The sequence below is a fragment of the Eurosta solidaginis genome, chromosome 2, assembly GCF_040869045.1.
Source record: "Eurosta solidaginis isolate ZX-2024a chromosome 2, ASM4086904v1, whole genome shotgun sequence".
Lineage (NCBI taxonomy): Eukaryota > Metazoa > Arthropoda > Insecta > Diptera > Tephritidae > Eurosta > Eurosta solidaginis.
This window is the reverse complement of record NC_090320.1, coordinates 78,859,293-78,885,239: the sequence shown is the minus strand read 5'-3', so window position 1 is coordinate 78,885,239 and position 25,947 is coordinate 78,859,293. Positions and strand designations below refer to the sequence as shown.

The 25,947-nt window shown below is 36.9% G+C and overlaps 1 protein-coding gene across 3 annotated transcripts in view; it reads left to right on the top strand.

Moving 5' to 3' along the window:
- Window positions 1-4,236: 4,236 nt before the first annotated feature.
- Window positions 4,237-25,947, top strand: part of LOC137240004 (ATP-binding cassette sub-family G member 4) — a 133,799-nt gene continuing 112,088 nt past the window's right edge. For 2 of the 3 annotated variants that reach the window (XM_067765872.1, XM_067765868.1), the window contains exon 1: window positions 4,238-4,435. The gene's annotated coding sequence lies outside the window, so the exon portion shown is untranslated. Of the gene's footprint in view, window positions 4,436-25,947 lie in introns of all 3 variants that reach the window. The other variant, XM_067765869.1, reaches the window with a different exon arrangement.

Genomic DNA, 25,947 nt, shown 5'->3' with positions numbered 1-25,947 from the left:
AACGATGCCTGCGTTAGCAATATCGTCTGCTAATGGTACTCGCACCAGCGGGTTAGGGGGCTTAGAATATACCCGCACTAGGTGTGCCTGTCGTAAGAGCCGACTAAAATACCAAATTCATTCAAGGGGTTATGTAGCGCAATATATAGCTTCTCCAACCCAATTGCCAACCTCTCTTTCCCGTGGTGACTCCTGTTTCATTAACAGCCGGTATGGCCTAGAAGGTTTTATGTGGTCAAACCAAATCGTTCTCGAGATGGTCGGTCTGGTGCCTTAATGGTGCTTGTTACCGGAACGTACCGGATCTGCATCCGGCAAAGGACCATCAACATCGATAACACTCCCCAAAGCCTTCGGGGAGTGTCCTTATCGCTACAACAACAACAACAATGGTACTTTGAAGCTTACGTTGTCGTTTATCGCCTAGCTTTATTACGTTATTCGTCAACTGCATGAAAGCAATTGTCAAATTTGTTTTGCCCACCGCCGTGGTAATCGTGCTACAAACAGACGAAAGACGTTAGTTTTGCACACGATAGCGTGAAAGGGTGTGAGGCTGCTTATTACAGACAGTTATGTGTAAACTAGGTCTTAGAAAAATAAAACTAGACTAAACTAGACTGTTTTTGATAACATGAAATTTTCCTCTCAAATCAAATTTTCTTAGTAATTAAACGGGAATGATTATTTTGCAGACAATGTACTCAGAGTCTCCGTTAACAATTAAAAGTTTTTAACTTCGCCACATTATCAGATGGGAACTGTGAGCTGTTTGTAACATTGGCAATTTAAAGTGTCATTTTGACATTATTTAATACCGGCATTTAGAATTGTTATTTTACTAAAATAAAACAAATAAATTATGAGCAAAATCACCAAACTACAAATAATTTACGATTATTCGCTGAAAGTTCGGCAGACGGTAAATGGTATCAAAGAATTTCATAAATTTTGTTTTATTTTTATAAAAGCGGTATTCATGTATAAATTGCCATGCACCGTGAAATGCCTACTGCTATTTTCATTCTCAAGAAAAATCCAAATTTTTCTTGAATTTTTGCTTTTGATCTGTGTACAGCGCTTAATAATACCAAAATGTAAGCTTTCGATATCAAAGTATTTTCGAAAGTATGTATTTATTCTGTTTTTAAATACTTTTTGTATTCTTTACTTGGTACTTTTATCATCACAAGGTGTATACATTTCATACTTATATAATTTTAATAAAACAGTGTAATAATAACAATGTAAATAAATGTTATGTTTAAAGACACAGAGTGAAAATTTCTGAAAGTGATCACCGAAAACGTCATAATTTATTTTTTAGCAACAAAGATATTATGTGGTAGCTAGCGATATTACAAACAAATTCTCCTCTTCGAATTTTCCAAAAAATGCTGTATCCTTAATTATCGCCATTTGAATTTTCTTTTTCCTTTTTCTTAAGATTTTTTAAGAATTAATGAGCTTAACACCGATAAATGATAATTGTTATTCAATTATTATTTTGGTTTTATTGGGAAAAACTGAAAAGAAGGAAACATTTACCGGCAATAAAACCAGAATAATAATTGAATAACAATTATCATTTATCGGCGTTAAGCTCATTAATTCTTAAAAAATCTTAAGTAAAATTAAACATACCATTAAACAATACAAACATTGTCCTTTTTCTTTTAAAGTTGAATAGCAGCCGATAGGCTCCACCGATTTTGACAATTCGGTAAAAGTTTACACCTTTTCCAGTTTAAGTTCAGAAAATTACAATTCAAGTTCATAAATTTACAGTTCAAGTTCAGAATTTTCAATTCAAGTTCAGAAAATTACAATTCAAGTTCAGAAATTCCAATTTAAATTCAGAAATTTACAATTCAAATTCAGGCAATTACAATTCAAGTTCAGAAATTCCAATTTAAATTCAAAAATTTCCAATTCAAGTTCAGAAAATTACAATTTAAATTCAGAAAATTGCAAATCAAGTTCAGAAAATTACAATTCAAGTTCAGAATTTTCAATTCAAGTTCAGAAAATTTGTCGGTTATTTTTTTTTTTTCATCCAATGGAAATAAAGGTATGTAAGATGGTATCTATGTGTTAAGGAAGCATTGGACATCTTAACTCGTTTAAAGGTCATTGGTACCGTTTGTCGTATCGCTGTAGTCGTATCCCTAACGTAATCGCTGTTTATCGTTACGACGGTAAACCAAAAACCAATTGGTTGGCTACGATATGGTTACGACCTTAGCGGCACCAATAATCGATTACATTGATTCTCATAAGGTTGGTCGAATCAGCTGTTATAAGGTTACCGATACGGTTACCAATAAAGCACCAATGTCTGCAGCTTAAATCAATTTTGCGAGATAGCGAAGAAAAAAGCTCTCGCTCATAAGAAGCAATTGCAATGCCATCCAGCTATATTCTTAGCGTCACAACCATTGATCTGCACTGAGTATGACATCTGTGATGATGAAGATATGACCACTTAAACAGTCAACGGAGCATCCACACTCCCGGATGTAACGTATAGGTATTATCTGCATAGATCTTGGCGCCATATATCAAAATATCTCAACTTATCCCCCATCATCATCATTCATCATGAATCGGCACTTAATCGCGATTTTGGCAGCTTCGTAACAAATCATACCAGCTTTCCCTGTTTCACGGTAACTCACCGCCATTGGTAGCACAATAAGAGGTGCACGCAAGGAAAACCACATATACAAAATTGTACTCTCTATGATATTCCGTTGAGAAAAAATTGCCCGCAATATTGATGCTAGATATCTCAGTATTAATAATACGGGAAGAAAATATTGTGTTCGTTCACGAAATAAAATTACCTCGGACCCCTCCGAAACCGTGGGAGAGATCCATAGTATTGTTGAGCAGAGCACACTTCGGCGCTTATAAAAAATTACACCGCCGGCCGGTCCACCAATGTTTTGGGATCAAAATTAAATCCGTGCAAAATCCTTTTGTACACAATTTCTTGCCTGTGTACAACATATACATAAAAATTGCCAACTTCAACTGCAAGTATCTCCGGACAGTTAAAACTTTTCTTTTCCGCCTTCGAATTATTGTTGTCGAGATCAATAAGCGTCGTCCCGATATTTTTGGAGCGTATTAGCAATCGATCGCTGTTCTAGACTTTTGCCGAAAGGGCAGTACGTGTTCACATTATATAAAAAATTCTTAATTTTGTTGAATCTTGCACAAACATTTTGGCACGAACAAATAATAAGTTGTGTTTTTCCCAACTCCTCTTTGACCTTTTTCTCAAATTGAATAAATATTTCACAAGTGTTGTTAAAATCAAGTTAGTGAATCACTCAACCGACAATACAACAAAAAATGTATTACTACGAAAATCACGATTTCAGAAAAGGTAATAGTTCCTGAATCGCGCTACAGTCCTATATCTTATCCCAACAAGTTATTGTTTGTAAAGTATTCGAAATATAATAACGGTACATTTAACTACATATGTATGTATGTATTTATGTGGCAAGTCTTTACATTCATTTGATTGTGCGCACACTAATTTTTGTGTACTTTGATCTGCTAAATGCTTTTATCAATTGTTTTTATGTGCATACATATTCATATGCCAAAACTTAACACATACATATGTACAAACTAACCCTATACGAATAGAGGTTATTATAACTGTAATATGACGAAATCCGCGAAACAAAGAAAAATAATACTCTTAATAAAAAAATTCGATAATACTGGACTTTCGACTTGTGAGTCTACATACATACATACATATATTTGTAGGCATTTCACATGCTGTTGTTATCAATGTCGCTATTTGCTAACAATTGTTGATCAACGATCGCTAGCTTTTTGGAACGACCTCCTCCCCACTTTATATAGATTTCCTTCACACCCATAAGCGGTGCTCTAGCTTTTGTTCTACGACAGCTGGTGTTATCAGCTGATTGTATGCATTCATACACACAAAGTTAGCAGCGCATATGATTGGTGTGTATGTGTGCGTGAATGAACAAACGGAACGCTTTTGAAAACACCGCTGCGGATACTTTTACTGCTACAGATATTCCGTTTGTGTTGTCGATTACTTTGTTACGCTTATTGTTACCCCACTTCTGTTGCCCTCGCTACCCTTACTTTGTATGTATGTATTTTGTTTTTTCTTCCAACTTGTTTACACTGGCTTGACAGCACACCGATCGTTAAAAGCTGCTTCGCCGCACTGCCTCAATGTTGTTTTGGTTCAACAAGAATAGCCAAAGTCTTAGCTGCGCTCGATCGAAGCGGTTGTTTATTTATTCGCTCGGTTTTAGATTTGTTCCCGGTATTAATAAGGACCTCCAAGTCGTAGAAATTTGAGCGCGATCGGTATTGTGAAGTGTTAGATACCTACAAGCAATAAAGATAATCTTACGATTTCATCATAAATGTGAGTTAAAGATACCTACATACTTAACCAGCCGTTTTCCACTGAGTTCTTACGCATGCGTCTTTAGTGACAGCTGATTTATATGTAAATCGTTTGTTATTGTTACATACTTCAGAGTTGTTCTTCAAGTTGTAGAATAAATATATGTATTATACAATGTGAGTTTATTTTGCGAAGCTTTCTATATATTCGTGATTTCGTCCTACGTAGATGGGTTCCCGCTTTCAGTGCAAACTGGTTTTCATACAATATTTTTGCTATAAGATTATAGCGAATGCTCGTTGAGAAAAAAATAAGCAAACTAAAAGTTAAGGATCAAAGTAAATCCAGTTTGTATAGTTCAAAATGATTATATCAATAGTGCAACGCATGGCATTTAAAGTTACAAAATAATGCAGTAATTTTGTATGCAATGTTGACAGGTCGCATATTTAGATGATGTATGTATGTTAGTCAATACCTAGTGATCTTTGCAGATTTCGTGAAATATTTAAATTTATTTACGAGAACATTGAATCGCCATCGGCACTTTTATCTTGCAAAACAAAGTCAGGCAACCATTCATGTTATTCTTATTAAACTACCTCACGAAGTGGTATAAAAAGAACACTTTCCGAATATTCCTAATTAATAAGTAAAAGCAAATGCATTCAAAAAATAGCGTTCCGAAAGAATGAACTAGTAAGTGCATCCAAGATTTGGAGTACAGATGAGTGTATGCGTTATTTTGGCTCGCAGTGACAAATTGCGCACATTCACGTTTGCAATTTTTCAATCACAATCACAATTTACCTACACATTTATCGCTTACCTTCAAGTTTTAAAATGCTCACATTTACGATCACGTTCACGCGCTATCACGGCATGCACGTGCTTTAACAAAGAATTATCCATATGTTTAATTTTTTTGTTTAAATAAAAGCCGCGTTTTTTTGTTTTACACGCGTATACGCTTACGTTTCCGCGTAAAATAACGCTTGTCCTCGCTTAGATAATGCTTAGGAGACCCATCTAGCGGCGGTGGTTAAATAACTAGCTACAGAACGGTGTACCTAAAATCGGAGACAATAATGTATAACATATACATAGCTGAATCAGTTGCGATGAATAGTGGACACGCAAGAGGTGATACATACAATTAGTGTAGAGGTGAAACATAGACACATATTCCAGTTATATCTGAGTATAATGCGTATTGAAATTTAGTAGTACTAACTTTATGGGCAGCAATTTCAGAGGACCGATCACGACCGATCACAAATTGTCATCAATATCCTCTAACGGGAGTCCAAGGAAACTTGCCGTTTCAACAGGGGTGGACCATAAGGAAAGGGGTGTTAGAGGCGTTGGTTCCACATTACAATTAAAGAGATGGTTGGTGTCATGTGGGGACACATTGCAAGCGGGGCATACATTTTGTATATCGGGGTTGATTCTGGATAGGTAAGAGTTTAACATGTTACAGTATCCAGAACGAAATTGGGCAAGAGTGACACGCGTTTCCCTGGGGAGTATGCGTTCCTCTTCCGCGAGTTTTGGATACTTTTCTTTAAGTACTGGATTCACCGGGCAATTCCCGGCATAAAGGTCCGACGCCTTTTTATGGAGTTCACCAAGGACCTGCTTGAGTTTCTTCGCTTCATACGGCTGGGTTCTCAGGTACCGTATTTCCTCAAAATGCTTACGGAGATGACTCCTTAAGCCCCTAAGCGGTGCTGGTTCATCATTTAGATGTCTGTTGGGATGCTCAGTTTTCTGGGTATTCAACAGGAACTGTTTGGTCAGCATCTCGTTTCTCTCCCTGATGGGGAGTATTCTCGCCTCATTATGCAGATGGTGTTCTGGGGACATAAGAAGACAGCCCGTGGCAATTCTGAGAGCAGTATTTTGGCAGGCCTGTAGCTTTTCCAGTGGGTCATTTTTAGGCTTGGCGACCATATGGGTGACGCGTAGTACGTAATCGGCTGGCTAATTGCTTTGTATGTAGTCATGAGCGTTTCTTTATCTTTTCCCCAGGTACTGCCAGCGAGGGATTTGAAGCTGCGTGCTCACCAAAATGTAGATACTGATCAAACGTCACACCCAATATTTTGGGGTGTAGGACAGTCGGTAGCGTAGTGGCATCGACGTGGATGTTCAAAATGGTCGACATTTGGGACGTCCATGTTGTAAATAAGGTCGCGGAAGATTTAGTCGGTGATAATGCCAGGTTTCGCGAGGCGAAAAAACTGGAGAGATCAGGGAGGTAGCCGTTTATTTTATTGCATAGCTCATCGATCTTTGGGCCTGGGCCTGTGGCCATTATTGTGCAGTCATCGGCGTAGGAAACGACTGTGACTCCTTCCGGTTGTGAAGGTAGCTTAGATATGTAGAAATTAAACAAAAGTGGGGATAGGACACCACCCTGTGGCACCACTTGTTTAATTCTCCTTGGTTTTGATGTTTCGTTTCTAAATTGCACCGATAACTGCCGACCACCCAGATAATTTGCGGTCCACCTTTTAAGACATTGGGGAAGGCTAGACCCTACCAGGTCCTGCAGTAACGAGCCATGGTTGACCGTATCAAAAGCTTTTGAATAAGGGAGCAAAATGGCTTCAAGCGTCTTTGCTACTGGCGATAGGGGAGATATCGGACGATACGACTCTCTTGTGTTAGCTGGTTTCCCAGGCTTTAGTAGCGGGACCACCTTGGCCATTTTCCATTTCTCGGGTATGACAAAGGTGGAAAGAGACAGGTTGAAGGCATGCGCTAAATATTTGAAACCCTCTTTCCCTAGGCTTTTAAGCATCGGCATGGCTATGCCGTCTGGGCCCACTGATTTGGATGGTTTAGCGCGACCAATGGCGTCCTCAACCTCTTTAGCGGTGATGGTGATTGGTGACGCGCTGAATTTGTGTTTATGTGCGTGTCTATTGGCTCTCCGTCTATCTTTGTCGACCGTAGGATGCGTTATATATTGTCGGCAGAAAGGGCTCGCGCATTTTTTCGCATCCGACAGCACTTTGTCGCCAAAGGCGATGGAAACTTTGTCTTTGTGCTTACTCGGATTCGATAGGGACTTTACGGTGGACCAAAGTTTACCCACACCGGTAGAGAGGTTACAACCTCTTAGGTGCTCCTCCCATTTCGCCCGCTTGTGCTCGTCCACAAGCAATCTGATGCGTTGGTTTATATCCCATATTTGGGGGTCGCCTGGGTCAAGCTGTCTTATAAGGTCACGTTCTCTCGCTAAGTTTGCGGCCTCCGCCGGGAAGTGGGGCCGGATTTCGGGAATTCTCCCCGCGGGAATGAAACGTGCCGAGGCGGATTCAATGACCTTACGGAAGGCACGCTCCCCTTGGCGGGCATCAGTCGGGAGGGAGGGCAGCAAAGCGGTTGTCTGTAAAAGATGTATATTCTTCCCACTTTCCTTTTTTGAAGTTTATGAAAGTGCGTTTTTCGGTGACGATAAAGTCGGCGGTACGCTCGAGCGAAATAAGTATAGGCAGGTGGTCGGATGCCAATGTTACCATCGGCTGCCAGTTGACGCAGTTTACGAGTTCTGCTCTCACGATTGAGATATCTGGCGAACTGTGACAGCTTCCTACCATACGTGTGGGGGCGTCAGAACGTCGTTTCTTCTATTTGATCCGCCAGTATCTCACCCCTACTGTCCGCCCGCAAGTTTGAGTGCCATAGATCGTGATGGGCATTGAAATCGCCTAAGATAATGCGATTGTTGCCAGTGAGTAAGGCTCTGATATTAGGGCGGTATCCACTGGGGCAACAGGTGGCAGGAGGGATGTAGATGTTGATGATTTCTAGGTTTGCATCACCTGACCGGACAGATAGGCCTTGATGTTCTAAGACATTGTCCCTGCGGTCGATGCCAGGATCAAAAATATAATATTGCACAGAGTGGTGTATGATAAACGCGAGGCCGCCTCCATTTCCGCTCTCGCGGTCTATCCTGTGGACATTATACCCAGAGCAGGTCTGCAATCCAGGTCTTGCTGTGAGTTTAGGCTCTTTAATCGCAGCAATGCGGATGTTGTGCCGCTTCATGAAATCGACTATCTCGTGAGCTTAGGCGTCGACTATGGGACGCCCTTGGGTGTGAGCAGCAAGGAGCCACAAAAGATTTATAAAAGTTACGTGGACGTCGGGTTTTGGGATCAAGCCCAGAACAACCTGTCCGATGCAAACATCCCTTACACGAGACACACTGAACAGAGTATAACCGTCCTAAAAAGATTTTTTTCCGGCAGATGCAGCAAAACCATTTCTCAGGACCGGGGTCAGGAGACGGACCCGGATTGGATTCGATGCCTTCCCGGAGTAAGAGAATATGGAGCAGTCCTGCTGCAAGGAGCTGCTGGGAGGATGACAATTTGTGGGAGGGACGCAACAAATTAAATGGGGTCACACTGAAATGACAGTCCTTGGTCGGGAAAAATCCCGAGTCGCTCCGGTACATAGAACCGACTGCCTTGGGAAGCGTGTTTTTGTGTTTCTTTTACATCTATAGACGTTTACGCTTAAACTTTATACAGACTGCTAAGCGTCAAACTTTAAATACACCTCTGAAATAGCTGCGCATAAAATTAGTACTCCTAAATTTCAATACGCATTATACTCAGATGTAACTGAAATATGAGTCTATGTTTCACCTCTACACTAATTCTATGTATCACCTCTTAAAATGGTGCGTGTCCACAATTCATGGCAACTGATTCAGCTATATGTTGTACACTATGGCCATCAGAGGGTTGTGTCTCCGCTTTTCGGTACACCCTGTGCTGTAGCTAGTTATTTAACAACTGCCGCTAGATGGGTCTCCTAAGCATTATCTAAGCGAGGATAAGCGTTTTTTTACGCGCAAACGTAAATGTAAACGCGTGTAAAAAAAGGCTATTATCACAACATCTTCGGCCGTTTTTGATTCAAAGATTTTTAAAAGATTAGAGCGGCCTTAGTGGGCATCGCCACGCGCTTTTTTGAAGATAGTGAAATCAGGGTTACCGCTAATTTATATTTTTAGGAACCAGAATTTTCCCAAAAAGTAACCAAAAGTGGAAAATGGTAACCAAACCGAAAAAGTTTGCGTTTTTGCGGACAGCATTGATATTTATTTTATTTAAGCGTATATGTAACGTAAATACAGTTGGAAAATAATTAAGAATACATTTCTTTTGGCTCATTCCATTTCAAGACACCCGGTCCGCGCAGGACATGATTTTTGATTTAGATGAAATTTTAATATGTTGTTCTTTGGTCAAAATAATGAAACACGTGTTTTTTTGCCTGAAAAATATTTTTTCGTATTTATCGGCAATTGAATTCGACAAAATGCAATTGATATTTTATTCACCTATTTTTTCAACTGTCAATAACTTTGTCAAAAATTGACCGATTCTCATGATTTTTTCCTTGAAATGTTCGTTATTACTTTTAATTTTAAATAATTTAATTTTAAATAAAATTGCATAGAGTTAAAAAAAATTATTTTTTTAGTATTTAGTAAAAATTTATGACTTTTTTTTTCAAAATTAATATTTCAAAAAACGGTTATTGTTTTTGGTTTAAACTTTTTCTATAGCGAGTGAGCAGTTTATATTTCAACTTGGGTAAATATCCATTAGCCAAAACTCGTTGTTTTCGAAATATGAATTTTTGAATATTAAACTTTTTTCACCATATATTGATGCAATACATATCAGCATACAAGGCGATCAATGCCAAATGCTTAAAATTAATTAAAATGTCAAAATTATTATTGAACACGTGATAATTCAAGAATTTAACAAAAAAATTATATGATTATAATTACTAAATGAAATAACTGTATTATTTATAATAAATAATAAACTTGTATTTATTGATTTCTTTTTTTCCAATAAAATAACAAAACTATGTACTAAATAATTTTTTTGTTGTGATAGAAAAAGGTGGATCATTTATTTAATCTTAACATAGTCTTCGTCACTTGAAAATATATCTAACAAGGAAACCATTTCTGAGCTGTAGGTTTCTGTAAGATCTTTTTGTGATCTCACATGCCCCATGGATGGTATGACTGGATCAGAAGAGCTGGCCAACATGTTGAAAAGGTCCTCGTTTTATCTAACTCGTCAGATTTTACAAGCGTTAGTACTTCTATATCTTTTGTAGTCCTTGTTTTTAGATTCTTGAGCTTCTTCAAACAATTCTCCTAATGGTAAACACTGGTATTCTCTTAATGTATTCTTTCTTGGCTTGAGTGATTTGTTTGTATCCAGGAAAAAGATCGGCATTATGTTGCAATAATGACTCACGCAATATATTATATTTATCCTTCGATTACCCCAAATCTATAAACAAATCCAAAGACTCTTCAGGAGTGTATCTCCTAGGTCGCGCATTTGGGGTGTGGGAATGCTGTTTTTGATCCTTCTCAGTCGCACTGGACTTGCTAACGCAACTGCTCCTATGATATGAGGCTTGGTGTTTTCTTCGTCCTTTTTATATTTAATAGCCAATGCTTCTGAAAGATGAGTCGTGGCGATAGTTCTAGTATAATTTGACAGCTTCCTTTTCCTTGTGTAGGTCGAACATTCTTCTATGGGTCTTGTTGGTCTTCCTCTAGTTCGATTGATTGATGTGCTAGGCATTTCTTCTTCCAAAAAACTTTTACCAGCTAGCCAGCTTTCATGCTTACTTATAAACCTTGAAGTAGAACGACCGAACACTTGCCATTTTCTTTGTATTGGAATGTAGAGGAAGCCAATTTTGTCTTTCAAGTCTTCGTCTTCTTTCTTGCATGCTTCATTTGGTAATTCTGTCATAATAGCCTCAAAGAACTCCGCTTTTGTCTTAGAAGCTTTGAACACCTCAAATAGTTTGGAGTTTTCTAGAGACATATTAAAATTGTCCTTCGAGTATATCTTACTAAAAAAATATGTGAGCTATATTTATGTTTATTTAAATAAACAGAATACTTTATTCTATAGACTCCAAAAAACGATTGATTTTGGGTGTTGTATTAAACATTGCTTTATATACTCAAATGGTCAATATGGAAATGAGTTCCAGGTATATTATGCAGCTTGTAACCGAAAAATTTGGTTTTATTAACAAATTCCAACAACAAAAGTGACCGTACTAAATTCGCCTCCTTCTTACCTATACCTGCTCAGGCGCGTATATATACCCAAGGTTGCTTCACTTTATTTGATGTAAAAAGTGAAATCGCAGCTGGACGCAGGTAGAACTTATGAATTGAGGTAACTGAATATTTAGCAAATACCTACTGTAAATTTCACGGAGACCTTTTTTGTCCTTTTTTTATTTTCCATCAAAGTTCGAAAAAGGTCCTAAAAATAGGCTTTTCGAAAAACAGGTAGATCTGACAACTTTTATAAAAAAAAAAAAAATTTATGTTTTGCTTCAACCTAGAATTAAATATCCTTTCGCTTTAATACAAGAAAGCAGTAGCAGGCCGTTTTATTTAGAGACAAAACAATTTTTAATACAACAAAAAAGAACAAAAATCACAAATTTTTTAAGTGTTAAAAATTAATCAACTTTGAGCAGCTCTACCTCCTAAAATATCATAATAAAATCCCTGGAAGATTGTCTATGAAATACATGTATTAGGTTTATCGAAGGCTTTCATGAAATTTTTGATTTTTGCCAGGCTTTTCGGGCAGAGGCGCCATAGTGCGACGCTGCGCGCTCACTTATTTTGCGTAGATGTAGTTATTATTGATTCAAATTATTTGATTTCAGAACCAGAATTATTATTATCTGCAAAGGACCGCAAAGATTAATCCACGACCGTTAATGGGATAATTAACGGTCGTTTAAGCGTTAAGATGCTACAAATTTACTACCCTAGTAGAGGTTTAACGATTCTGCTTCAAGTAATTTTAATTTCCAAAAAAACCTCAAGGGGTTGGCCCCAGGGTTTGAAAATGCTGAACTAATTTTCAGTATTACAAAATTGCTTGAATTTAAATTTGGAAAATATTTCAGCAACAGAAAAAAGCAAAGCCAACAAATTTGTGTTTTTTTAGTTTACTTCAGATGTAACTTGAATGGATGCGAGCTGTCGTCGTCAGCAGAAAAAAAAAATTGAATATTTTACTGTGCTTTGAAGCTATAAGTATTTCATTATCAATTATTTTTAAGTAAACATTTTTAAGTTTTTACGGCCAAAATTCTGGTTTTGAATTACGTGCTGAAAATAAGTAAAAGTAAATTTTATTTTACTATTGCAGCAGAAATATTTGATTTTCAAAGGACATACAAACAATTGTATGATGTATTGATCCGCTATTATGATTCATCTACGAGTAGGTATTTCTTTGTTTTATGTTGTTTTAACCGCCGACACATACATACGCATGTTTCTACTGAAAAAAAGAGAAATACGTACGTACAAAATCTGCACCTCCGCCGTTAGCTTGGTATATGTACTGGAGTCATTCGGGGTTTTTTCCGGGACCAAAGCATGGCATTTCAATGTAGCATGGCTCAATGACTCTCGGATCGTTCAAAATTTGTCATACAATGAGTAGCTTCTTGTGGTGAGACAGTGCTTCATTCGGCCCTAGATACTAGCAGTGCCGCATCTACCGAAGAAATTCATATTTATAAAACGGGCACATATATGTCACAATCAAAACGCGATGTTTTAGGCTAACCCCTATTACTTGTTGTCGACGCGATTTCTTTAAAACATGTATGGCTCCTTTCTGTTCACAACCAAGAGCGATTCACGCCGCGTTTAAGCGCACCTCCGTTCCTTCAGCATCTATTAGCACCAAAGCTGGTCTGATAGCCAGACAAAATTCTCGTTTGTTGCTAATTGTTGTAATGAAATTTGTCATGCCGCTACTTTCGAATACGAGTAAGGTTCTACAAGAAGTGGCCGTTATCGGTATATAGCCACGCAGAGTTTTTATATGTATATCAAATATATCCTGTAAATTGAGTTTTCGATATTTTAATACTTAATTGAGCTATTGCCTTGAAGTCGAAAGAAATATCTTCAGATATTCCTATTCAAGGAGGAAGTGCTCAAAAAAATACAATCGGCCGACAACTACGCCCGCTTCTTTTATAAAAATAAACATATACATATAAGATATCTTTGTAACTTACGAAGAGCTGCAACCTTAAAAATTAAGGGGAACATCTTCGTAATGATAACTTAAATTACGTATTTTACAATTTTGAAAACCTGGGGTGGCAACGGCTTATTGGCCCATATATACTATTGCCCTTATTCTGACGACCATGACACAATGTCCCTTAAAAAAATTTTAAAAAATCAACATAGGGCATGATATACCTTCGAAGAGATTTAGGCCGAGCTTCTATTTCAATCTGCGTTGTTTAAACCCATTCCGCACGGCATCTGCGAGGAAGATGCATTTTCGCTGAAAAGCTTTTCATAGCAGAAATACACTCTGCATATTTGCGAGCCCACTGCTAAGGGGCGATGTTGATGTCGATTTTCTAGCTACTTTAACCCAGGTCCTTCGGTGTAGTAGGCAAGTACTTTACAGCCACATCTCCACGGCCGCCGTATGTACGTTACTCTGGAGTTATTATGCAATTCTCAGTATGGAAAGAATTATGCTTCGAACCCCAAGCATAATATGTATTACGTTATTTCGAGGCGAGATTCTATTCCACGTGTGTAAACGGAACCGCTCAATCCAAGATGCAAGGCTCTTGCCTACTCCTCAGTAAATACCACTAGAAGGTTTAATGTGGTCATATTAATCGTTCCAAAGATGTTCGGGCTAGTACCTTAATGGTGCTTTGTTACCGGAACGTACCGAATCTACTTCCGGAAAAGGACCATCAGCATCGATAGCACTCCCCAAAGCTTTCGAGGAGTGTCTTTATCGTTGACATACGGTGCACACGATGTGAGTCATCTTATGATCTTGTCTCACATGAATGTTTGTGCCGGAAACATTGGTGGTCGGGCATTTCGTGCTTGTATCTCTTAACTTCAGGCGCCTTTTAGCGCTAGCAACAAACGAGAATTTTTTCTGGCTATCAGACCAGCTTTGGTGTTAATAGATGCTGAAGGAACGGAGGTGCGCTTAAACGCGGCGTGAATCGCTCTTGGTTGTGAACAGAAAGGAGACGTACATGTTTTAAAGAAATCGCGTCGACAACAAGTAATAGGGGTTAGCCTAAAACATCGCGTTTTGATTGTGACATATATGTGCCCGTTTTATAAATATGAATTTCTTCGGTAGATGCGGCAGTGCTAGCCTCTAGGATCGAACGAAGGACAGTCTCTCCACAAGAAGCTACTCATTGTATGACAAATTTTTAACGATCCGAGAGAAATTGAGCCATGCTACATTGAAATGTCATGCTTTGGTCCCGGAAAAACCCCCGAATGACTCCAGTACTTATACCGATGGAGGTGCAGATTTTGTACGTACGTATTTGTCTTTTTATACTCAGCTAAGCAGAGCTCGCAGAGTATATTAACTTTGTTCGCATAACAGTAATCCGTAACGGCATAAACTAATCGAGATAGATAAGACTTCTATATATCAAAATGATCTGGCCGGAAAAAGAAATTCATTTAGCCATGTCCGTCTGTCCGTCCGTCCGTAAACACGATAACTTGAGTAAATTTTGAGGTATCTTTATGAAATTTGGTATTTAGGTTCCTGGGTGCTCATCTCAGATGGCTATAAAAATGAACGAAATCGGACTACAACCACGCCCACTTTTTCGATATCGAAAATTTCGAAAAACCGAAAATGTGCGATAATTCATTACCAAAAACGGATAAAGCGAAGAAACTTGGAGGTGCGTTGACCTTATGACGCAAAATAGAAAATTAGTGGGCGTGGCATCGCCCACTTTTAAAAGAAGGTAATTTAAAAGTTTTGCAAGCTGTAATTTGGCAGTCGTGGAATATATCATGATGAAATTCAGCAGGAACGTTACTCCTATTATTATATGTGAGCTAAATAAAAATTAGCAAAATCGAATGACGAACACGCCCACTTAAAAAAAAAAAACAAAATTTGGTAAATCAAATTTTAACAAGAAATTGAATATTTTTACAGTATATAAGTATATTATGTCAAAATTCAAATCCAGTATCCATATGGTGCAACAAAAATACAAAAATAAAAGAAAATTTCAAAATGGGCGTGGCTCCGCCCTTTTTTATTTAATTCGTCTAGAATACTTTTGATTCCATAAATCGAACAAAAATTTACCAATCCTTGTGAAATTTCGTAAGGTCATAGATTCTATAGCGATAACTGTTTTCTGTGAAAATGGTCGAAATCGGTTGAACCCACGCCCAGTTGTTATACACAGTCGGCCGTCTGTCCTTCCACTCGGCCCTTAACAGGATAAATTGAGCAAAAATCGATATATTTTTACTAAACTCAGTTCACGTACTTACCTGAACTCACTTTATCTTGGTATGAAAAATGGCCGAAATCCGACTATGACCACGCACACTTTTTCGATATCGAAAATTAAGAAAAATGAAAAAATGCCATAATTCTATACCAAATATGAAAAACGAGATGAAACATGGTAATTAGATTGGTTTATTGACGCAAAATATAACTTTAGAAAAAACTTTGTAAAATGGGTGTGATACCTGCCATATTAAGTAGAAGAAAATGAAAAATTTCTGCAGAGCGAAATCAAAAGCCCTTGGAATCTTGGCAGGAATACTGTTCGTGGTATTACATATATAAATAAATTAGCGGTACCCGACAGATGATGTTCTGGTATCACCCTGGTCCACATTTTGGTCGATATCTCAAAAACGCCTTCACATATACAAGGGCCACTGCCTTTTAAAACCCTCATTAATACGTTTAATTTGATACCCATATCGTACAAACACATTCTAGAGTCACCCTTGGTCCACCTTTATGGCGATATCCCGAAATGGCGTCCACCTATAGAAATATGGTCCACTCCCTTTTAAAATACTTTTAATACCTTCCATTTGAAACCCATGTCATACAAACACATTCCAGGGTTATCCTAGGTTCATTTTGCTAAATGGTGATTTTCCCTTATTTTATCTCCAAAGCTCTCAGCTGAGTATGTAATGTTCGGTTACACCCGAACTTAGCCTTCTTTACTTGTTTTTCAGTAGAAACATGCGTATGTATGTGTCGGCGGTTAAAACAACATAAAACAAAGAAATACCTACTCGTAGATGAATCATAATAGCCGATCAATACATCGTACAATTGTTTGTATGTCCTTTGAAAATCAAATATTTCTGCTGCAATAGTAAAATAAAATTTACTTTTACTTATTTTCGGCAAGTAATTCAAAACCAGAATTTCGGCTGTTAAAAAACTGAAAAATGTTTACTTAAAAATAATTGATCATGAAATACTTATAGCTTCAAAGCACAGTAAAATATTCAAGTTTTTTCTGCTGACAACGACAGCTCGCATCCATTCAAGTTACATCTGAAGTAAAATGAAAAAAAAAAAAACAAATTTGTTTGCTTTGCTTTTTTCTGTTGTCTGTTGCTGAAATATTTTTCAAATACAAATGTAAGCTGTATACAAAAATTTCAAACCGGCAAAAAACTTATTGCTGGTAAACCCAAAAATTTTTAAATTTTACTATTTTTCAGTAAGCAGTTCAAACCAACTTGGTCCATGATCGCTAATGGGTTAAAAGGCTTCGGATTAACTGCAATATAAAGCGACTCTGATGTAAAAAAAACTGTATCCAGTATTTTGAGCACCCCCATATATATGATTTTTCTTATTACCACGATCCGTGCGCATTCTAGCGGAACTTTTTGTAAAAAATATTTCAGTTCTATTGGCCTGTGCATTTAGTTTGAAATTTCAGCCTCTAGCTTTCCGGGAGGTTACATAAAAAGCTATCAACATATCCTGAATCTCGTATGACTTTTTATTATTTCGACTTTCCTTAGTCCTCAGAACTATGCGTAGGGTTAAATATTTGTCGCTCAATGGTTAGTTCCTTGCTCGCGGAGTTTTACCACTTTTTATTGCATTTTGCCGTTTTCTGAACTAAGTGTAAGCTTTCAGGTTTCTAGCTCAGTGAAAAGTTACTTAAAAATCGATCGCAGGATTCCATAAGTTCTAAATGGATTTTCTTAATAGGGCCTTAGGCTATGTTCAAAGTTTAAGGTTACTTGGTTATTGAGAAGTAACTTACAACCGATCTCAAAAGTCCAAGTCTCGTATGATTTTCAACACATGCGTCACCTAGCAGAAAAAGGGTCAGCTCGTCCTGTAAGGAAATATAAAGATTTATAAACCACAAGATACAATTTTATTTAAACAAAACGTACAATAAGTATTGTACTCTAGCATTTGCCTGCGCAACGTCTTCTGTATCCTTTTTTTTTTAATTATTTTGTTGCCATTCTTACGCAGTATGATATCTGAAACCTCTGGGTTTGAGCTTGGCCTTGACTTTCCATAGGTGTCTTGCCTGCCTGGATTGTGCAATGCAATAATTTCCCAATCGTGTGAAATGAAAATGGGCTGACACCCCTGCAATTTACAAAATATTGGCCCTTCGTTGCATTTAGCTTTAGCTAGAGGTACTAACCCCACAGATGTCAGAAAGCGTCGCGCAATATTGTCATTGCGCGTTATGATGAACTTGCCCTTGACGGGATGTGGGGTTGCAACTATGCTAGGAACAATAATTATACTGACACAGCGACACGTGCTAAATGGGACTGTGGGAAAGCAACATGTTTGGTGCCGCCAGGAGTTATTGTTTATTTCAGGTAAGTATATCTTTGTGAAATCTTCCTCGTGCCATCTCCTCTTTGATCACTTCTAATGTGAATTAATTGTATGTAGAATAGGTATAACTTGGGTGTTCGCCCTTGAGGGTTTTCTTCAGTAACCCACTGATAAAGTTAATTAACTGTAGGCAATGCTTCCTAACACCATATGTCTCACATTTGATGGCCAGTATTGACATATATTGTGAATCTATCCATGACCACCTTGAATGTTTGCTCGTGTGATGAGGTTATTAAATCTTATTTTGGTAACCTCCTTAAGCAAGGAAAGCACATACGGAAGTGGAATGCTGTTGGTGTAGATCGATGGCTTGCTACACTCAATGAGGTTCTGTAGGTACCTACAGGAACACGTCGATGTCTCTAATAAGCTGGTTAATTCCTCTTTGCATAAAATCTTTGCTATTGATAATGCTAGCTTTAGCCCTCGAGAAGATTCGAATTAAGCCTGTTGTTCCATGTTGTAGGTTTTGTTCAAGCATTTCTAAGTGCTTTCGATCAAGGACATCTTTCGTGATGGTTACGATGCCAATTATATTCTGTTTCATTATTTTTTCGAAAATCCAATCATCTATCTTGTTTTTCGAATTTTTGGCCTGTCTGTCGTTCAATCTGTGCGAATTCTATTTATTTGGTATGGTAGTACCTCTGTTGTCGTTGCTTCTTCAAGTGTTTTCATGATTTGCTCTATGCCGTTTATGGACTCCGAAACCACTCCGCCAATTTTATTTAGATTTGCAGGATAGCTTCCAGCAACCTGGAGAGTGTTCCTCTGAAGATTCCCCCGAACTATTCTATTCACTGTTCGATTTGCCTGGAATTTGGTATATAGGTAGCCTTTTTATCATAAGCCACTGATAAGTGATGTTCCGATTCAGTCATTACCGGAAGATGCGATGGCAGTAGATATCATATAAAAATAATAACGTTCCATTAATTCGCGAATTTATGTTACAATTAATGTAAGAAAATGAACATTTTTCTAGTCCTTTTATTATTGCAATTAATTGTTTGCATGCAATTCAAAGCTATTTTTTAATAATGGTAAAGAAGTATAGCTTCTCACGCGCGTACATAAGTACAAGCACCCAATTTTTATACCTTTCATGAAAATGAAATGGTATATTAATTTCGTCACGAAACCGAAAATTGTAAGTCCTTAAAGGAAAATAGATAGACCCACCATTAAGTATACCGAAATAATCAGGTTGAAGAGCTGAGTTGATTTAGCCATGTCCGTCTGTCCGTCTGTCCGTCTGTCTGTTTGTATGCAAACTAGTCCCTCAATTTTTGAGATATCTTGATAAAATTTGGTGAGCAGGTGTATTTGGGTGTCCGATTAGACATTTGTCGGAACCGACCGGATCGGACCACTATAGCATATATCCTCCATACAACCGATTTTTCAGAAAAAGAGGATTTTTGTAATATCTTACCCAATTTAACAGATTGAAGTTTCAAACTTCACCATATACTTTCGTATATTGCACATATTGTTGCCTGAAAAAATTTATGAGATCGGTCGTATATATAGTATATATCCCCCACAACCGATTGTTCAGATAAGGAACTTTTCGTAATTACTGCCCTATTTTAAGAGCTAGAGGCTTCAAATTTCAGCGAATGCTTACGTATATAGCATATATTGTTGTCTGAAAAAATCATAAAGATCGGTGGTATATATAGTATATATATGGTGGTATATATAGTATATATATATAGTATATATATATATATTTTCGCAAATTTTAGCCCCATTTTAACAGCTAGAAGTTTCAAATTTCACCGAATATTTACTTATATAGCATATATTGTTGTCTGAAAAAATCATAGAGATCGGTTGTATATATAGTATATATCTCATACAACCGATTGTTCAGATAAGAAACTTTTCGCAATTTCTACCCCATTTTAACAGCTATAAGCTTCAAATTTCACCGATTGCTTACGCATATAGCATATATTGTTGTCTGAAAAAATCATAGAGATCGGTTGTATATATAGTATATATCTCATACAACCGATTGTTCAGATAAGAAACTTTTCGCAATTTCTACCCCATTTTAACAGCTATAAGCTTCAAATTTCACTGATTGCTTACGCATATAGCATATATTGTTGTCTGAAAAAATCATAGAGATCGGTTGTATATATAGTATATATCTCATACAACCGATTGTTCAGATAAGAAACTTTTCGCAATTTCTACCCCATTTTAACAGCTATAAGCTTCAAATTTCACCGATTGCTTACGCATATAGCATATATTGTTGTCTGAAAAAATCATAGAGATCGGTTGTATATATAGTATATATCTCATACAACCGATTGTTCAGATAAGAAACTTTTCGCAATTTCTACCCCATTTTAACAGCTATAAGCTTCAAATTTCACCGATTGCTTACGTATATAGCATATATTGTTGTCTGAAAAAATCATAGAGATCGGTTGTATATATAGTATATATCTCACACAACCGATTGTTCAGATAAGAAACTTTTCGCAATTTCTACCCCATTTTAACAGCTATAAGCTTCAAATTTCACTCATTGCTTACGTATATAGCATATATTGTTGTCTGAAAAAATCATAGACATCGGTTGTATATATAGTATATATCTCATACAACCGATTGTTCAGATAAGAAACTTTTCGCAATTTCTACCCCATTTTAACAGCTAGAAGCTTCAAATTTCACCAACTGCTTACGTGTATAGCATATATTGATGTCTGAAAAAATCATTGAGATCGGTGGTATACATAGTATATATCTCATACAACTGATTGTTCAGATAAGAAACTTTGCGCAATTTCTGCCCCGTTTTAACAGTTAGAAGCTTCAAATTTCACAAAATGCTTTCGTATATAGCATATATTGTTGTCTGAAAAAATCATAGAGATCGGTGGTATATATATTATATACTTCATATAAACTGTCATATTGACCCCTTTTTTACGGCTAGAAGCTTCAAGATTCATCAAGTTTCATCAAATAGTTACGTTTACGTCATATATTTTTGAAATACGTGATTCGTAGCCATAGTTTTTACATGCAGACCACAAAAAACGTGAAGCTTTGCATCCTCACACAGATTACCTACCTATTTTTTATTTTATATTTATCTTAAAAATCGTTTAGATATGTTCAAATTTCACCAAATGCTTACGTGTATAGCATATATTGTTTTCTGAGAAAATCATAGATACCGGTGGTATATATAGTATATATCCCATACATACGATTGTTCAGATAAGAAACTTTGCGCAATTTCTTCCCCATTTTAACAGTTATAAGCTTCAAATTTCACCGATTGCTTACGTATATAGTATGTATTGTTGTGTCAAAAAATCATAGAGATCGGTGATATATATAATATATATATGATGGTATATATAGTATATATATATAGTATATATATATTTTTTTTACGATTTCGGCCCCATTTTAACAGCTAGAAGCTTCAAATTTCACCATCTGCTTACGTGTATAGCATGTATTGATGTCTGAAAAAATCATTGAGATCGGTGGTACACATAGTATATATCTCATACAACCGATTGTTCAGATAAGAAACTTTGCGCAATTTCTGCCCCGTTTTAACAGTTAGAAGCTTCAAATTTCACAAAATGCTTACGTATATAGCATATATTGTTGTCTGAAAAAATCATAGAGATCGGTCGTATATATATTATATACTTCATATAAACTGTCATTTTTACCCCTTTTTTACGGCTAGAATCTTCAAAATTCATCAAATTTCATCAAATAGTTACGTTTTCGTCATATATTTTTGAAATACGTGATTCGTAGTCATAGTTTTTACACGCAGACCACAAAAAACCTGAAACTTTGCATCCTCACACAAAGTACCTACCTGTTTTTTATTTTATATTTATCTTAAAAATCGTTAAGGTATGTAGATCTGTTCACTATAAATTTCTTATCTTATACATCCGATTATTCGGAGATTACGAACGGGATAAGATTATTGTTCAGCCCCATTCATGAAAGGTATGAAGTCTTCGGCACAGCCGAAGACAGTCCCGTTCTTACTTGTTTTTATTATTATTATTTCCTTTATATCATAGTCCGCAAAACTCACTGCAAAATTGGGGAATCTCGCAATCGATGTTTGAGTAACTTCCTATGGAACTAGAGTCTTGAAACCTGGAACATTCTTTAGAACATCGTAACATGAGGAAAAAATACTAAGTGGCGCAGGGATCGTGAAAGTTGTACATGTAGATACTTGCTATCGACTTTTAAGTAACTTCTCATTGAGCCAGAAACTTAGAAAATTGAAGTTTAGAGCACGGTGACAATACAACAAAATTATAAAAAAATTCACGCTAGGGGCGTATGGGTTGAACTAGTTTAAGATCTCAACGAGGTTTGTGGTTTTGAAATCGGCTTTTAAGTGCCTCTCCTATAACCTAGGCAACTTTAAACATTGCTGTTGGTCCCATTTAATTGCAATAATGAGAATAAAAAAAAAATTTTAGATGCAGGAATCGAGATATTTTTATGAGCTAGAAACTTGACACCTTACACAACTCAGGACACTGTGAAAATGCAACAAACAAAAACGTACACCTGGTTTGTAATTTTAGGAACCGTTTTTTAAGTTAAGTAGCGTATAGATACCTCAAATTTAAAATGTGGGACACCCGACAAATTTTTAACTGCGCTACAATCTTAAAACTTTCCACATAGGCCAGAGCGTGACAGGGAAAAAAAGAAGACAAACATTTTTTAACACTTCCTTTATATAAATGGATTTAAACGCCCCTTCAAATTTGTCCTTAAACATTGACACAATATTGATAAAGTTTTAACTTTGAAATTTTAAGGGCCAAAGACATTCGATTAGAACGGAATGGAAAAGAAAAAGTCAACTATTGACTTTTTGTCATGATAAAAAATGTCCAAAAAGATTTTTTTAAAGGAGAAGAAAACAGAAAGATATTTTAAGAATTACATAAAATTTAAAGAAGTAATTGATTAATTGATATGAACCGAACGCGATGATACAAGGCATTGTGAATTCATAAAAGCGGCGAATGTTTGAAAAAAAACACGTTCACAATTGTAAACAGACTGGATCAGCTGTTAAATCGCTGTTCGATTACTTAATCATTTGCTCAATAGTGTTTTTCAATCATTTTTGAGACGACTGGTATCTTGCTTTATTTACATATTTTAAAATGTTTGCTTAATTGGCTGCTCATATTTTCTCTATTATCTAGATTTTAAGAAAGGAATATTAATATTGTAACGTGTTTAGTAAAACTCCGCTTATCTTACACCTTCTGCAAACGTTCGAATCGCTAAATTGTCGAATAAATAACTCCAATATTCATTAATGCAAAATGGTCTTTATTAGATTACTTTTGGGAGTAAAATTATACTTCACAATAACTCTTACTTCACAACTAGTTGCGTGTTTAAATCAAACTGCTTACTGACTACTCAGCGAAAGCCAATTTCTCCTAAGGTCTAGTAACTTTTCGAACTTCATGCTTCGTTACCAGCCATATATGTACATGTATTTGTAGTTTATAGCCTCTCGCATAGGCATATGCGTGTGTATATGTGAGTACTACTTGGGCTGATGGTGAGTATCTCTCTGTTGCCTTGTATATATGTGGGTAAATGATAATTAATGTGTTTATGTAGCTTGCATCAATGTTGTTGTGCCTTTATTTAATAACCTCAGGGATGTAAGATCTATTAGTGATGCTAATATTCATCACAATAAGTAGTCTGATTTTCTGTAGACTCATTTAAAAACTTGGTTTGAAACACACACAAAGCTCTTCAATTTATTAACCGAGAGCAAAACACAAACCTTTCCGCCATTCTCTGGCTGTTAGCGACAGCAATTCTCTTTGTCAATTATTTGACAGGTAGGTATGGAAATGGAGAAATTGAAACAGGTCACAATACTACAAGGTATCGAAGTTTTTATTTTCTTCGTTGCGCTTTTTTTCAATAAATATTTACACCATCTAAATTAAACGAACAAAATAAGTTTAGATGACTCTTGCAGCATCTTTGCCCCAAAAAGTCACTTGTACATTTTTGTAGAGGAGTAATACCCTTTATTTTAAGCAATATCAAAAAAAAATTTATCAATTCGTTTTGCAAAAAACTGAAAAACAATATAATTTTAAAAATTTACTAAGTATATGCAACACGGTCCAACTTGTATTGTTGCACCAAATAGAACCCATCTATTCCATTTTTAAAATTTACACGCCACTTTGTAGGGCAACGTCAACTTTTAAGTTGTTTTTGTCTTTGAAGCCTTCGCGGTTCCATCATGCTACAGTTTGAAAGTCCAAAAAACCAAAATATTGACATTGCCCCTAACATCTTGTTACCCACCGGACAGCCAACAAGATTTACAGATAAATCCGTTTAAGTTAGGTTAGGTTGAACTGGCCGGTCTCCGATAACCTCACAGATGAAAAACCTTATCAATAACCAGAACCTACGCTATCAAATAACTCTGTCCTCACTAGACGGTGAGCGTAGGGCATAAGCGCAAAACGTGCTCGATCATTTCCTCCTCTAACCCGCGCTTTATACATCTGCTAACATTAAGTAGGCCTTTGAATGTGACGCCAGAAGACAGTGTTCAGTCAGAATATTCATCATAAGCCTACAGTCCTCTCTTTTAAATTCGGCACTTTACAGCCTCGCGATTGGGGCCACGCCTTTCTAGCTTGGTCGATCAAGAGCATCACTCACCTTCTCTTAATCTCGCCCAATCTTATTGGGACGTCTACGGTAAAAGCTTCGTGCCCTTTTCATGCGCTTTTTCATTCCAATCTATTCCCATATGTCTTGGGCCCCAATATAAATGTATGCTTCGCCCTACAGGGATTGCTTACACTCTTACACACATTTCGATGTTGTGCTAGGCGAGATTATTGCGTTAATTGCTGTTTGGCTGTCAATGTAAGAATTGACTGGGCTGCAGTTTAAGCTGTTTTCCTTGAGTGTTTTTACTACTTAGGTCACGGCTACTACTTCCGCCTGAAAAACACTACAGTGGTCTGGCAGCTTATACGATCTGTTTATTTCCAAATCAGCACTTTTTACCGCAAACCCTACTCCTTCCATTATTCTTGAACCATCGGTGTGTACGTGTGTCGCCTCGTTTCCATTTGGAACCTTTGCGCAAACCATCCACCTCTATTGTGGCTCTACATAGAGCCCCTTTGAAGTACACGTACGGAATTAGGTAGTTAGTTAGTTCTGTCCACCAAACAAGAACTTCAAAGTATAGGATAGCTTTACAGTCGCAGTGAGACCCAATGAGAGAGAGAGTATTAGACCTCACGTACACGTGCGGCTTCCATGACAACTTACGGTCTAGAATGACTCCTATATATGTTGCACGTGGCTTCCCCTGCATGGTAACCAAGCTTATGCCTAATCCAATTTGAGAGCTTATTCCTCTTAGCAGACAAGACACTATTCGTCTTTTCCGCGTTGGCGGTCAACCCAACATTATATGCTCATACAACAACCGTGTCTACCGAATTGCCTTTGGTAGTATACGCATGTTGTGTTGTGGAGAACAATTTCCTATCCATGTCGGGCGGTGTATACACATCTATCAGCCTCTCAAACGTTTTGAGCAGAAATGATGTTAAGCTAATGGATAGATACAGGTGCATATAACCGATCTTCCCCAGCTTTGATAGGAAAACT